The sequence below is a fragment of the Callorhinus ursinus genome, unplaced genomic scaffold, assembly GCF_003265705.2.
Source record: "Callorhinus ursinus isolate GAN/ISIS: 27379988/994484 unplaced genomic scaffold, GSC_fseal_2.0 scaffold36, whole genome shotgun sequence".
Lineage (NCBI taxonomy): Eukaryota > Metazoa > Chordata > Mammalia > Carnivora > Otariidae > Callorhinus > Callorhinus ursinus.
Genome location: NW_027397098.1, coordinates 5,811,058 through 5,827,699, shown reverse-complemented (window position 1 = coordinate 5,827,699; position 16,642 = coordinate 5,811,058). Strand labels below are relative to the sequence as shown.

General features: G+C 47.2%; 1 protein-coding gene across 8 annotated transcripts in view; it reads left to right on the top strand.

The window, feature by feature from the left end:
• CELF2 (CUGBP Elav-like family member 2) overlaps positions 1 to 16,642 on the top strand; it is a 298,791-nt gene that overhangs the window by 199,786 nt on the left and 82,363 nt on the right. The window lies entirely within an intron of this gene.

Sequence of the window (16,642 nt, the reverse complement as noted above, 5' to 3'; positions counted from 1 at the left end):
TTTAAGCGCAGGTTTTCTGGCCAGAATAAGCTCATTCTAAAGCAAGAGGAACAATAACGCTGCCACACAGAGTTAATCCGCAATACTCGGCCGCGCGGTCCCACCTTGCAGAAACCGTAGGCGTGTAGAGTCCTTGCTGTTTGACCATTCATGGCCCTGCAGGTCCTTACAGGGGAGCAAAGCCCTTACTACCCTGTCTCTCTCCATAGCCACAGCTTGAGAGACTTGCGCAGACGAAGAAAATGTAACGACCATGAGTGCTAGGGTAGAATATACTGCCTTCTAGAAGGAGGTACTTTATAAACCTGTACACGTGTGTTAATTTGGGAGGCTTACAAAGAATGTCACCTGCCCTATATAGTGGTTGTGGGATTTCCCTGGAGTGGGTTCTTGGGTTCCACCCCTGCTTCTTGTGCATCTGGAGACGTGTTTCCCACGTCGGGTTACTCACAATCCCTGGAAATACAACAGACATCCTGGGCAGCAGTCTCTAAGCCCAGGGTCATTTGTCACACAGAGAAATTCAAACCGACACGGCCAGCGCGTGCCTAAGTCCCACTGTTGCCTTATCAGACCGGCATCAACGTGTGGGTGGCAGCCGGGTGACCGAATGAGAAGCAGAAAGTGACCAGAGGAACCAGGTGGGAAAGGAAGCCAAGAGGGGCCAGGCCGAGAGATGAGTGGACGCATGTGGGGTGCCATACCTGCCGAGGGTGTGTTAGACCAGCACGGAAAAGGGGACCCAGGAAAGGCATATAGGAGGGGAGAGTCAAATTATCAGGCCTCCCTGGGAACTTAGGCAAGCCAACACCTTGTGTTTATTTCGCTGATCACAACCAAATGACTGGCTCGTGAGGAAAAGCCCTCAGCTGAGTTTGTGCGGCCCCAAGGACAAAAACATCATCAGCATCGGTCTTTTCTGACGTCACCTCAGAAGTCAGGCCACATCCCTTGTGCTGCCTGCTGTCAGCTTATGGTCCAAGCACAAGCCCAGCCAGATTCACGAGGGGAGCAGACTTCCCCTCTTGAGAAGGGAGATACTGAAGGACCAGGGAGGAGTGTACAGCAGACGCCGGGTTTCATCCTTACATTGCTCTCCCCACTTCTGTGTTTCATCTCTAATCTCTGATTAGAGATGAATTAATAGATTGGGGCTGCAGAGGAGCTTCTCCTTCCTAAGCAGGCATTTTTGGAGACTGACATACCATGCTTTCCCATCGGTACTCTCTGCCTGAGTCCCATGGGCTGAGCCCCTCACCCTTGGCAAGAAGCACGAGTCCATAACCCTCACAGCAGGATGAGGCGGCCATGGTCAGCACATGGGCTCATTAGTGAAAGTGAGCTCTAGACTCTCAATCCAGTTGGCTAACCATGAAATCTCCTTTGCATGAAAGGGAGGGAGTGAGCAAGGGTGAGGACATTTTGGTCTTTGTAGCAATCTTTGGTGATGCCTCCTCAAGGTACTTTGACGATGTTGGCTAAGCAGAAGTGTGTTGTGCCGGTGTGTAAGGGCACGCTCATGTCATATTTCTGTGTAATTCGCCTCACAGGAGATAGCCACTCACGTTCAGGGACGGGAAAAGGAAAATGGAAAAACACTTTGCATACAAATCATGGACCTCTTATGAAGCAGGTCTCTCGAAGGCATCTGTACACAGTGCCTGCGTCCCAAAATAGCATCCCATGGACCATGACCTTCAGTATCTTTGACGGCATTTGGTTAGACAGATGTTGTAGTTGGAGTTTTTCGGGTGCGTTCATAAGCATCTTAGCTTGACTCTCTTCTCTGAACATGATATGCCCTTCAAGTCTTATGGTAATGCCGATGTTAATTATTTCCCGTGGTAATTTTAAAAGGCCTTAGTGGGAAAACGAAAATTTAGCTCTGACTTTAACAAAATTCTAAACAATGAAAGAATAAATACACTGGCTGGCTAGGTATGGTGTCGATTTGCCCAAGGGAATGTTGGATAAGCCTAAAGCTTGCAACGCTGGGGTGGAGCAGGGCTGAGTGCAAAAGGGACCCTATAAAGACATCCTAAACCATAAGCCTTCCAGGGGCTTTCATTACACAGCGAAGAGAAGTCACTGAAAACCTACTTTCTCCCAATAAAAAGGACCGTGCTGTCTCTCGTGAGGATAGCAAGCCAAGAACTATGTATGCCCCAGGGTTCTGTTTTCACCCCTTTGGTCTCACTCTGCATGAGTTCTGATTTCCGTCATTCATTCTCTGCTTCCAGTGCCCTGCTGCCTCCCAAATCTTGATCTTGATATCAAACTTCTCTGATTCCAGCTGCTACTGGAAAGTTCCATGCAGTTTGTCCACAGGCAACAGTAAAACTAAGCACCCAGGCCCCCTTCACGTAGTACCTGTCTGAGTGGATGGGGACACCACCCGAGACAAAAAGCCAGAAGTCATCCTCAACCCCTCCTCTTCCCATACCGCTCCAGCTCAGTACCCCATTTCTGATCAGCAAGGAAATCCTGTATTCCCCCTTAGCAGCATCTCTGGAATTCTGCCCTCTTTATCGGTCGGGATGAGTTGTCACCACAGCTAGTGAAAGCACAGACGGGATTAAGAGATTCTCGAAGTTCTCCCTATAATGACTACACTCATTCATCTTCCGGGTGCTCCCTTGAGTGGGAGGGAATGGGGTAGAAGTAGAGGGCACTGCGGTTGCACGTTCCCCCCATTGTGCCGCAGGAGTGCGTGAACGTGGTTGTGTTGTGTCTTATGGCTGAAAAAATGAACACACCTGGTGGTCTTAAGGGTGAGATCCGACCTCCACGCTGTGTCCCTTACTTTTTCTCCGGCTTCTGTGACGCTCTTGTTCACACACTGCATTCCAGCCACTGGATCCCACACGAGTGTCGTTCCACTTCTGTGGAGGTGGAATGGAGTATTCCTTCATTGTAATCCGCTGTGGCAGATGCTGAGATTCAGCCTGTCACTGCTGAACCTTATTCTCCCCAGTTGTTCAACTACCTGTTTCTCACCGTAGTAAGCTCCAGATGCCTCAAGGAGAGAGGACATTCTCAGAGCCCAGCCTCATATTAGAGATGCTGCTCAACAAATGGGTGTTGAATACATGAACTCTCAGGAATAGCTTCTATTCATCGACACTCAATATAAAAAAATCTCAAGAGTTCTTTACAAACTGGTGGAGTACAAGAGGGAAGTCGGAGAGCGGTCTCGATACTTGGGCTCTCCATTACAATCCTTTTGGCCAGGTTAGACCCCTACTCTACTCTTTTTTATTATTATTATTATTATTATTCAGACATTTTTAATCCAGAAGACAGTCATTTTTGGTGAGGCACGAACACATGTGGTCACAATGCATTTTTTACTCTGGTTGTAACACCTGAATGGATTAAGAAAATAAGAGCTTATAATCCTAGGTTTCTCTGCAGCTTATTATATAATCTGACTCAGTCCTCACAATCATGCATTGAGGTTTCCATTATGATCCTTGTTTCAAATAGTTTACCAAGGGTTAAGGAGGTCAAGTGGCTTGACCATAGGTACTTGGAGTTGGCCAAGTTGAGCCAAGACTCAAACCCAGACCTTCTGTTGGTAACTGTGATGTTCTTTCCACTACAGAGAAAATAAAGCAGCCCAAATTTCCCAAGACCTCATTCAGAGAAGAAAGCATCAAAATAGATGAGCCAATGCAGATCAAGTGCTGTCAACAAAGGCTTCTTGCCTTTCTTCCTTAATATAAAATGTCTCCCGTATTCTTAATGTATCCCCTTTCTGAGTTTTCCTCCGCCATCTGAATTTTGGTTACAGTACTGTATACTTGAAGGCCTAAACCAGAATCTGATCTTCAGAAGACTGAGCTTCAGGGCAAGGGTATTTATAGAACAATTGAACTGTCATAATTTCCCTGAGCACGGCCAACAAGTAATTTCCAGAGTTGGTAAACGATCTCACACATGAGAGTAGAAGGTAGGAATCAAAATGAGACAGTAGAATTAAATTCGAACTCATAAAGAAATTAGCTGCACGGGAGGAGAGATCTTCATTTGGCAAAATATCAACCAAAGTTTAGGACTACTGTAGAAGATGAGATGAATAAATAGAGTTGCTAAAAAGCATATCAGATGTGTAATGGATTTGCATTTTAAACATGGCTAGTATGAAATAGCCCTTAAGGCATTTTTTTTTCAAACTTGCCATCTATTTTTAGTAGGGAATAATTTTTTTTAAAAACCAGCCTCATTTGTTTAAAAAAAAAGAGATAATCATTTTTTGCCTAAACGTGATTAAGAGAGGAAATTACACTAGTTATCTGCTTCCATTCACTTAGTATAAATCCCAAAGGCCATGGAGGTAGCTAAATAAACAAATGGAGAAAGGCTACTGAGTGAGGTATCGTATTTATTTGCCTGATGTAAATGGAGTTGTCATTCCTAAGCCAATCAAACCATGCATTTTTTATGAGAGGTTGCAACTTGCAGAGATGGAAATGTTAGACACTAATTAATAAACGTGGCTGGCAGAGCAACTCAAACAACTCAGGACTCTGACGCTAAGCTAGGGAAGGATCAGTAGAATATGAAATTCAGTGGGGCTTTTCCGTGGATTTGATGAGACGCCAGTACCCTGTCAGAGGTTCAAGGGAAGATATAGCTGGCTTAAGTTTTCCAAGTTAGTTTTGAACCAGAGGTTTTAAAGATTTGCTTGATAGAAGGGTATTCTTGTGGTGGCTTTAGTTTGCCTTGAAGTTGAAAGGGAACCTGAGATTACGGGATAAGGCATCCCTAATCTTAACAGCGTTGAAGCCGCAGAGAGTGGCCGCAGGGAGCCCCATGCTGCACGTGGAACACCCATAGACGCCATGGTCGGTATGGGGAGGGGTTTTGCTTTGTGTCATCAAGTTCACATTTAGTTGAGCTCATACAGCTTGTAAATATTGCAGATGAATTACTGGAAAGCTCTCCAAATCTTACAAAGGGAAGAGCCTACATCAGTTGAACACCGGGGGCTTCTCATGAGTCCGTTGAAAAGGACATAATGCAGTTTCATTGCCGTGCAGTAGACAGGGTTGCAGCCTATAAAGTTGTCAATATTCAACTATTTATGATCTACAAAATGGCAATTGCACACAATTCAACCTAATAACATATTAGGTGTTCCTAGGTGACAAATATACAGCGGTAATATTGGCAACGGAAATACTGTCTCTTCATGCCTGAGGAGCGGCACTGTGCCTTTTTGTGGATAAGCATGTGGATGAAGTTCCAGTAAGAGGGAGTTGTCCAGTTTGACTAGAGTTGAAGAGAAATGTTGAGCAATCATGAGAAATAAGCCTGAAAAGGTAATTTGGGGTCAAAGCATGGAGTTGTTTGAAAGCCCACAGAGCTGGAATTTAATTTGGCAGATCATGGAAAGTTTTTGGGCAAGAGACAGAAATTACTAGACCAGAGTTTTAGGCAGATTAAAAAGGCAGTGGTGTATGGGACACTTGAAAGGCAAGGACCAGAAGAGGTAAGGGGGTCATTTCAGGAGTCTGAGGGAGCAGGAACCAGGCGCTAACAAGGTGGCAGCAGGGGAAATAGGAGTAAAGAAGAAAAACAAATTGCAGGGAAATGAGATCTACACGGAGAATTCCTAGGGGAAGAAAACTCAACAAATGTAGGGCCAAGCCAGAGCGGCAGTCAGGTGAGGGTCTGGGGGAACACACCCAGCAGCTGTCTCATCCAGCATGCAAGCTTCCAATGGCTGACCGAAACTCAAGTGCAGGCCAGCAGGTTGCGCTGTCCAAAGGGTATTTCCTGTGGGGATGCCGCAGGGGTGTGGCCGAAAGCGCCTGAGTGAGAGGATTCTGGGAAGCAGTACCAGGGATTGCCAGTAATGGGGTCGAGCCCTGGGAAGGAGGCGAGCCCCCCGCTTGGCCAGGACTCCGGGCTGGGTTCACAGGGAGTGAACAGTCACAGAAGGGCCAGGTCAACAAGCAGGGTTCCGTCCCCATGCAGAGTGAAGGCCAGCTGGAGAGGCACATTGACCCAGGCACGAGCGCAGGGCTCAGCTCATCCCCATTCACAGGGTGGGGAGAACAAGGTAGTGGTGAACGACCTGAAAACAGGAGTGTTGGAGAAAGGAGCCACTGTGAGCCTGGCAGGCTGGGTTCTCCTTTATCCCAAGGCTGTGTGAGAGCTGAACCCAAACATGGCCATTACCGGCAAAGGCTAATGTCAGAAGGACAATTTATTTTTAAACCAGACTCATTTGTCTTAAAGTATGAGATTATGCTAAGTTTGTGGCATGTGGAGTCATAGTATTGGAAATATAAATGAACTACCCAGGTCATTAAACCACTCCTTAATGGCCAGGCCAGGCATTATTATTTCAGTGTGTATTTTGCATGGCTCAATTAAGCAGCATGTCTAATTTAGCATCTGGGTAACATCTGGAAGAATGACTCTTGGAGCATCCATCATTGGTTTTGGAAGACAATTCCACAATCAAAAAGAAATCATGATTAGAAAGGATATCTGTATATTTCCCATTTAGTAATAAGGGCAAATTATTACCTTTCTCTTAATTTTGGCTCATTAATCAGTAGTGATTGTGATCTCCCAGCTGTCATACGAAAGCCTCGTGTGGTATTCTGCGGTACTTGGGGAGGTCCCCGCAGCACTGTAATCCTACAAGCCTTTCCTTACAGTGAGTCTGCCCGTTTGTCTTCATTTCTAGAACTGTTTTATGCCCTCCGGTTTTTTTGTCATTAAAATATATAGATCTCAAGATTCTAGACAAAGCAAGGTGCAGTCTTACAGTGTTAACTAGTTATGCTTTGCTTTTCACCAAATTTATTTGGGATCTCAAATGCTTGGATAAATGCTTCTTATATCCCAAAGATGCAGTGACTGAGGAGGGGAGGCCTGAGCTGTCATCAAAGAAAGGGCTTTCTAGTCACAATAGTGTTGCTAAACATAATAGCAGAGCCCTTCTACAGAAATAACAGCTAATGAGGTACCAGCTTTGACTGGAGGGTTACAGAGAGACAGAGATTAACCTTTCTAAGTAATACACTATAGTTCCAAGAAAAAGCAAACTAAGAACAGAGTAACCTCCTTCTTGAATAGCCAGGCTCGGGAAAGCGCGACACACTCCCACTTTGTTGTAACAGTTTTGTTTCATTCACATCCCATGCCTCCTCCTTTGAGCCTCTTCATTTTTCTTGTAATTTTAAGAGCACATAAAGCAAAATGGAAGCTTGTGTTACTATTTAGTATGAAAACACAGAACCTAATCACAGCTAATGAGTATAATAAATGCCGGGCTGTAGCTTCTCTTGTGTGTATATGGTGTATGTACAGAAGGTAATATAGGCTGAGTGACTAGGACACCGAGTTACAGATGGGGTTGTGGAATGTTACTTGACAGCCAATTAGAGTAATCTGTCAGAAATGATGACTTAATCACCATAACAGATTCCAAATTCCCTCCTAGAATTCCACCCAGAGTAATCTAATTTTCCCGCCATGTTTTATTTTACTTATTTTATTTAAAAAAATATATATATTTTCCAGGACTGAATGGTTATGCTGCTTGTTTTTCCTCCTCTGGTATCGCACATGATTGTACTAGAAATGTAAATAGATAGTGTCATTACCCTGCAGCCCGATGGGCCAAAAGTAGATACATAATTTGGGTTCTGTAGGTTTTTCTCCTGGATTTGGGAGTTGAATGAAACTAGCTGCATACCTCCCAGGTCAGCAAGAAAAGCCATTCCTTCCAGTATGTTATCCTGGCTTTTGAAGGGACCTTTTCTCCCCACCTCAGGGAAACCTTTATGCTAGCTAAAATAATGATAGTAATGACTTTATTCAGCGCTCTGCACTTCACATGTATCAGTCAGTGGCTATCAGGAAGAAATAGTTCTTTCCACTCTGAGTTTTCTCCTTGAGTATGATTTGCTGTGGGAAGAGAAAAGGTGACTTTTGTTTCTTTATTGTCATCATGTTCAAAGCCACTTTTTTCCTTGGCTTAGATCACTTCTGTAAAAATTTAGGTTAGCAAATACTGGTTGCCAAGTTTTTATGTTAACTCCATTGGTGGCCATACACAAAAGCAATGTGGAATAGCCCTGGGATTCAAAGTGTAGATGAATCCCAGGCACTCTGCTTCCACCAAGGAACCCCGTCTTGAGAGGGCAGCTCCGCACTCCACCTTCTGCAGACTTTCCAAAGCCATATTCAAATAGACGGGCATCATGCAATCCAGTCGCTTAACAGGAAACCCACTGCCAGGGCTTTCTGGTGTGAATGATGCTTAGCCAACAAAAAGTGGTCCACACTGATTATTTATAGATTCCAGTGTACTTTACTGTACTACCAGTTTGGGAGGAAACCACAAAATGTAGGATCAGTTAATGTCAGGGATTCAAAATTATTTTCCTCTCTGAGAATAGGTGATAGTAAAGGTTGGTCTTCATCAGTCCACTTCTCAATGTAGGTGGGGAACATTTCAGATAGCTTGGCCCATGAAACACATCTTAGGGTCTGATTCCATCGTGTGTGTGTTGTTTAGGAGGGCCTGATGAAGGGACTGTGGGAGGATCAGCACTGAACCTCTGCATTAGGACGTACAGCTCCTTCACGGTCAAATGGCTCCTTGGCTGGGGCAGTACTTTCCATACGTGGCTCTAAGGCTGTGGGTTTTTTCTCTCCATCATTACAGCTGTTTGAGTTTTCTTTCCTACCTTCTCCATGGAGGAAACACAGTAATTCCTGTTCTGAGGCTAACTTACAGTGTTTCTTATGTGCATGTGCAATACACATGCTTGTATACATCCATATGTATACACATACACATTGCACACACTCGTATACGAGTCTAAGAGGGAAGAAACTTACAGTTAGATAATCTTTATGTTTAGTGTAGAAGAGGGAAGTTATGGTAATTTTGCTGGTTCTTAGAAACCCCAAATTCACCTGCAGCACAACTGTGTGGATATATGCTAGGGGCAGTATGGAGGAGTGTCAGAGACGGAAGCTCCAGCCTGGGACAGTCCTGAGTCTCAATCCCTGCTCCACCGTTGACTTGGTGTCGGGCTTGACCAGGTTACATATCCCTCGCTCTCTCGCTCCCCAACCCTCCTTGGCTCCCCATTTATACCTGTCTCAGGGTTGTTGGAACAGTTTAGACACATAAAGAGCCTACGACAGTGTTTGGCACAGGAAAAACAAGAAGGAAGGATTTCCTCTGTTTTTCACACACACAAAAAAATCTCAAAAATTGGGGGCACCTGGGTGGCTCAGTTAAGTGTCTGCCTTCAGCTCAGGTCATGATCCCGGGGGGCCTGGGATTGAGCCCCACATCGGGCTCCCTGCTCAGTGGGGAGCCTCCTTCTCCCTCTCCCTCTGCCTTCTCCCCGCCCCCCCATTTGTGCTCTCTCGCTCTCTCTGAAAATAAATAAAATCTTTAAAAAAAAAAAACTCACAAAAATTGCCTGAATTCTCTACTTCACCTACCAGGTGTTAGCTATGGGCTGGTTGTAGCTGATGTAGCACACGGATTTGGGTCTTCCAATTTCTTGCAGAGGTGCCATTCTGTTAAAGGTATCTTCGCAAGTTGACCATACTAAAGACCTTAGTAAGGCTGTGTCAACATTCCGGAAGCCACCTTGGTCTCTCTCCACCCTCCCTGATGCCGAGTCTAGTAGAACTGTGACCAAAAATGCCACAGTCACCTACCTGGAGAGCCGGGCCAGCCGACATGGCTTCAGGGTGCCTCACCGTAACGGAAGACCCCTCGACAATACAGACCTTGATCTGCGGGCATGGCACGTTCCAGTGGAACGCAAATCTTTTGAAACTCCTTTTTGCCACTTCTACCACCTTTTTTGAGAAACATGCAGGAAGTACAGGTGCTTTGGGTATTTCACAGTGTCCTGTACAGTGAGGCTGGAGGTGGTCTGCATGAGCTGTATGTGCATCATTACGGAGGGAAAGAAAAGTTCCCGTCGGTCTTGAAGGGCTGGAGTCCTGTCATTTTCTCATGGCTCTCGTGTGAAGTCACGTCTTTCCCACCCCGCCCCTTCCCTCCCTTTAAATATTTTATGGGCAGTGAGCTTATAATATGTACCATCACGGCTGCTCCCTCAGGGGTCAAGACAGGTTTAATAATGAGATGCAGAAGAGTGACTGTAAAACCCACTTCAGGTTAAGAAATGGCATGTTTTATTGAATCTCGTGTTAAAGGTGGTTAACTCATCAATGGGTGATGGCTGGGGTTAAACAAGTTTCAACACGAGTTCTCCTCGGTGTGAGAAACCAGCCATGTCTCCTTCCCCCAGGCCCTCCAGCTCCCAGACGAGGCCGGGGTTAACACTGGCTGTCGAAACTCGGAGGTACCCCCTCATTCACCACAGGACCGGGGCGGAGAGGTTTGGCGAAATCCCGCCAGACTTCAGGTATAATGGGGACTCCAGAGAGCACAGCTCGTGAAAGCCACTGCTTTGTGGGCCAGCCCATCCCTGTCGCTGTGACATGACAGGACCCGTGATGCGGGCGGGGCTCTGCACAGCTCCCTGTACGTGAGGTGACCCCCACGGACTTGGCGTGACGGCTTTGCTCCAACATTACGTCCTGTTCATTTTCACGAGCTGCAGTCAGGCACTTCTGTGATGCGTCGAAGGTCAATGCATTCAGGAGTGAGGAGCGTCAGGTCCTATCAGGAGACCTGCCGTTCTGAAGACCAGGGGTTGGGGGGGGGCAAGGGGAGGGAAGGCCAAGGGCCGCTCACTCAGGAGGTGCTGGGAGAAAGGGGGAGAGGGGGGAGGCTCTATACTGGAAGGCTGGCATGCCCCGACGCCCACCGACAGCTTCCCACGAGAGTGCCCACGTTGGGACGGCAGCCTGCGTGGTGGTGGTGTTGATGCCATGCTCAGATCTGGTGCAAGATTCAGCCCTTAATCTCAAGAAGCCCCAACTCACTGGAAGCCTGATCAGGTCCCCAAGAAATGGACCTCGGTGAACTGCAGTAACTGTCCTCTGGGAGTTTCCACCTTCTGTACGTGGGATGGAACACTTACTACACAGATGTCACCGAAATTAAACCGATTTCTAAGGAACATGCTCAGTTCCAGTCATCCCCCCCCACACCCTCCTCCCACCAGGAGGGAAGGAGCTCTTAAAATTTCCCCTTTTTGTTAGATTTCATCTGGTTTTAAAAAAGAAACAGGGCTAGAGACCAAGAAGTTAACCAGTACCTTAATGTGTAACTGGAGGCAAAATGTTGTTCTACAATAAAATGAAAAATTCATGTGCAAAGAAATCTTCGAGGAAATAGATTTAGAAGGCTTTCTTCATAGAAATGCAAACTTGATGAAATGTGTTAAGTCAAATTTACTGCCATGAACAGGATCCGTTTCCAAAACGATTGATCTTGGCATATCCCCAGGACAAGCATTCTGCCAACAGGGAATCCCGTGGTCTTGCTTTGCTCCAAGGACAAGCTGACTTGAACACGAGTAATAGACTGGGCACTGCTGTTTCACCGTGCCTCGGGAAAACCGCCCTGTGGGTGTCACAGGCTGGTGTGTGTACGATTCCTAGACTCCTCCAACAGAGGTGCCATTGGACAGATCATGACAGTACAGACCCCTGAAGATTTTTTTCCGGACACTGCCCGCCCTGTATGCTTATGGAGATGCAGATTCAACTTCATTAGCATGTGTCTCTTAGGAGACTCCCTGCAAAAATTCTTGAAGATTGTCCTCCCCTAGGGAACCACCCTCAAGCCTGACTCTGAGATTGCCTTAGGACTGGTGAGGCATTAGGGGATTGGAAGCATGACTGCCAAATTCCCTGGCCCTTCGTCCAGTCTTCTGCTGTCAGCTGGGACCTCCAGGTGCAGAACACGGGCTCCGGGCCCCATCCCCTGCCCTTCCCTCAAAGGCGGGGGGGAGGGGAGGGGGGACGGGGGCAGCCATTTTCCCCCCTCGCAACAGACATAGTCTAGAGAAGCAGTGGTTTGGACACCCTGGGTTTCATCTTTCGTTCTTGATGACGTGGTGAGGGTAGGGTTGCTGGCCACCAGTCTGGTTCCAAGTTTTAATTCAGGCTTGAGTAGACTTGCATTGTTTTCATCTTACTTGAAATTCTCCACTCCCTGAGCATATCCCTCACTCTTAGCCTGGTTATGCTGCTTTAGGTATTTCATATTCGGTGAATGACCTTTAGTGACTTCTGTTGCTTCCTCTCTTAGTGAGAAGGTTGTCACATCATTCTCTTGTAGCAACATGGCTGGTTTTCTCTTATTCTGTGCCTCAGAGTGTGTTCTCTGAAACGTCCTCCCTTCGGATCCTGGTGAGCGTTAGGATTCCTTCAGGACTGAACTCAAACTCTGCTCTGGCTCAGACACCTTCTCTGGCTCGCCCTCCCTGTGTCTGTGTCCGGCATCTCTGAGTCCCCACACCGCGTGTCTCAGCGTGTGCGTGCCACTGATGTGGCTGTCGCCACCACTGTATTATAAGCTCCAGTGGGACCAGACTCTTCCATCCGTGAGTTCGCAGCATCTCGCTAACACGGTATCTGGTAAACGAAGAAATAAGTGAACGAATGCGTAGTGCCAGTCTGACTGTGTCAGATCTTTGAAACCATTTTCTGTCGTAGGAAAGGAATCCCTTCATTACACCTTGAAACTTTCCACTAAATGCCAGCTCCTTTCCGTCACTTTCTTGCTCCACTCAACAAATCTCCCAGACTTCTTTGGAATAATGAAATTTTGAGGAAGTGAAACAACATTATGAAAACAACTCCTCCAAACTGTTTTTTTTTCGTCTTCCTTGATGTTTATATCCCATAAATTTGTAACTCAAATGCACTGTTCGTGATAATGAGCCATTCTTAATACAGTACTGATTGAACACCCCTCTCCAGGAAGGTCACAGGGCTGTACACACATGATCCCCATAGTCTTCATGACATACCTGAAGGAGGGTGACCGCCCATTCAGAATTCACCGTGCTCTGACAGTCCAACTATGTGAAGTTGACCTTCTCTCTCTCTCGGGGCCAGGGGAGGACCAGAGCAAAGTTCAAGTCTGCAGTGGCAGTGGCCATGTTCTTACTACTGATCTTACATTCCAGAGCCTTCGGGGCAGTCTCAGGTCAGAAACGGAGCTGACTCTCTCGGCAGCTGCAGGAAAACCAAGAGTCAAGTCTTGGAGTAATACTCATCATAAAGTGCGTAGATGAAGTGTTCAGGGAGGTCAGAGGAGGGAAGGTGACTTCCGCCTGGTGGGGTACTGAAGGCGGCACCTTCAGTGGGTGGGGCCTGCGGTCCTTCATCGTAGGCTCGTGCGTCCAAGTCCCATGTTGGGCATTTAGTAGAGAAGCAGTGTGATCTGGGGGTAATCGGCCCTGAATGAAATGGAGAGAGCTAAGATATTTGATCGCAACTCTGTCATTAGCTGTGCATGTCCTTAGTGAAGTCACGGTTCCCTTCAGCCGTATAAATGAAGAGCATTGGGGCTGAATGCTCCCCAGGCCCTTGACAGCTTTAGAGCAGAACGATTTCTGTTCTTGCAGAAGCTCCCAGAGCTGCTGCCCCAGACCTCCATGCACATCAGAGGTGAATGCCTCTGAATGCCGGCTGAACGCCCGTAGCACTCTGTCTGGGCCCCTTTTCTGATGTTTGCCACCGTTTGTTCTTCTTTCTCTTTGTGCACATCAGCTGCCATGAGGGATGGGAAGCTGGCTGAGGGCAAGAGTCCTCTTCATTCATTTTTGTGTCCTGTACATAGTGTAGGTACGCTCACCTCCTCTCTCCTTGCCTCAACCTGTGACTCTCATCTGAGCCTTTTCAGCACGTTGGCCTGTTGTCTTTGCTCTCTGGAAAAGAAAGATGCCATGTCCGCATCCTCTGCCTCAGACTCCACTGAGCGAATCTTCTTGAGATAGTCGTGTACAGTTCTCGTATCTCCTGCTGCTCTCCTCCCTATTACTCCCCAGCTCCGTGCAGTGTGGCATTCTGGCCCCACCGCCCCACAGAGACTGCTTTTGATCAGTTCCCAGAAGAAGATCATATTGTCATATCCAAAGGGATCCTTGGGCATTTCCATCGTAGCATGATCTGACCACCACCTTATTCTGAAGGCTCTCCCGCGGGGCTCCTGCGGAACCAGTTATTCCTGCTCAAACCCTCTTCAGTTCCTCTTTCCTGATATTCTCTGTGGTTCTCTTGATAGTCCTTGGCTCTTGGTTCTTTTGACTGTACATTCCCTCCTGGACAGTTTCACCCATGCCCACGGCCCCAGAGCCGTCACTACAGCCTGGGTGCTCTGTGGCACCCAACTTCTCTCCAGCCCCAGTCGCATCGAGTGTGGCGTGGCCAGACCTGCACTAATCAGTCTCCCCCAAAACTACTTTTCTCATGTTTCCCCTCTTTGGGCCATGCTCCCGTGATGGTTCTCACTCCCCCTCATCCCCACAACCAGCCAGTTGCCTCTGAGGTTTAGACCTTCATCAATTTCACACGGATGTCCGCAGTAGCCTCTTAGCTGCCCCCCCCCGTCCCAATTTATCCACCACATCGTAGCCAGAAAGGACTTTTCTGGAATTTAGATTTGACCTTGTTGCCCTTGCTACCTGAATCTTCTATGCCTGACTTGACTTTTAGACACAATCTCAGTTCCTTAGTACACAGGATCCTCTAAGACCCAGGTGCCAACCGCCTTTGCATCTCCTCCTTGCGCCCTTCCCCACAGACATATTGGCCTCCTTGCTAGGAGGAAGTATGCTTTTTCTCACCATTGTGCCTTGCACAGGATATTCTCTTGGTTTCAGATGCCATTTCCCCCTCTTCAGCCAGCAAGTCCAACTTGACCTTTAGGACTCGAATCACATGTCCCCTTTGCTAAGAAGCCTTCACTTTCCTCCCCAGGCAGAATGAAGTGCCTCCTCCCTTGAGCTCCTGCACCCCCTTGTTCTTCTGTCTAGCAAAGCACTTCCCAGGTTGCTCCTGGGGCTGTTGACACATCAGCCTCCCCCATACACACTGAGCACCCGAAGGGCCTGAAATTCTTTATTGGGCCTTGTTCCCCAGTTCCTGGCCTAAAGCCTGAGACACAGTGGGTACTTCACCCATCTTTGCTGAATGGATGGATAAAGGCATGCTAGAAGGGTAGCCACGCAGGGACTCAGCCTGTCTTCCCCAAGCGTTAGCTGTAGCATAGAGCCCACCTTACCCAGCCCAAACCAGGACTTTCCACATTTTACTTCTGTCTGCTTTTTCAGGATAAATTCCAGTCTTTTCTGAAAAGACTGGTCTACTTACCGACCCCTGAACATTCCATTCTCATTCTGGTCTCTCCTCCACAAATTGAATATGTTAATAGAGTGGGAATCCGAGTAGACCCCACATGTAAAGGCCTCTGTTCTATGCATAAGAGCATCTTGCCTTTTAGAATAAACGAAGCAGCCCTGAATTATTTAGCCTCTCGTCCCCTGATAGTACTCCCTCTTTCCCGTTCCCCTTGTGTTTTGAAGACCCTGCCAGGCATTAGCTACACATGGCCCTAACTGCCTGATGATAATTTTCCATCATTTAAGTGCCAGAGCCAAGTACCATTCCCCTTTCCTTTAAATTAGATAAAACCCAGAGCTGGGGCTTGCAAGTGATGGAAGTCCACTGGGGGAATTAAAGGTTCAGAGAGAATGGGACCCATTATAATAAAAGCATTTGCACGGCCAGTGATTGCATCTACACTGTGGCTCTGAGGTTCCTTGGGGTATGATGAAATATAAAGCGAGAAGACCTTTGAAAGTGGTTGGAGGAATTTATTTTAATTGGAAATGGTGGTAGTGTTCTGCACTTGGAGTAAACTCTGTGGATCATGCACGGGGGTGAGATGGGCATTGTGTAAAGAGCCAGAGAGCACCCAGGGGCACCGCGATTCAGGACCTTGGCGCCACTCTGTCTCAGGTTCCTCCCACTCCTGCACACCTACCAAGCGAACCTGATCGTCAGATCCGTGCCTCCTGCCCTCCCTCCTCCCTCCCCTCCCTTCTCCATCCCTTTAGTAGCTCTGCATTCCTCTGTCATACTTTGTATTTGAGAAAAATTACACAATAGCGCCTAAATCAATCAACTGCTAGACCTTCAAATTACTCATAATTGTGAGGTCTAAGAAAAATCCCTGCAGCAGAGAGCATGGCCGGAAGAAAAACAAAGACAATCTGCATTTCAATGTGTAATATACTACAGAATAACAGTAGTTCATTTTTCCCCGCATGTCCTGTGCCCTGTCCACGGCACCCCCTCTATATGCCTTTGCTCATTTCATTCCTGCCGTGCAGGTGTTACCTCCGTTGCACAGATAAGGAAACTGAAGCTCAGAGAAGTTAGGACGCTTGCCCCAAATCATGTGGCAATGATGAATGGCAGAGCCAGAACTGCCTATAAGATATGGGCAGAAACTATACTGAGTGGCAGAACCAGGTTTCAAACTCAGGTCCGACCGCAAAGCCCAATCCTGTGTCACAGGGCCCAGTGACTCAAAAGGGGTTCTATTCCTGAACGTCACCACAGGCTTGCATTTTCATGGGGTTACTTTTGACGGGGAGAGATCCTGTTATTAGTGATGTGTCCTTATAACAGTTTGAGGACTCAAGTTTAATAGTGT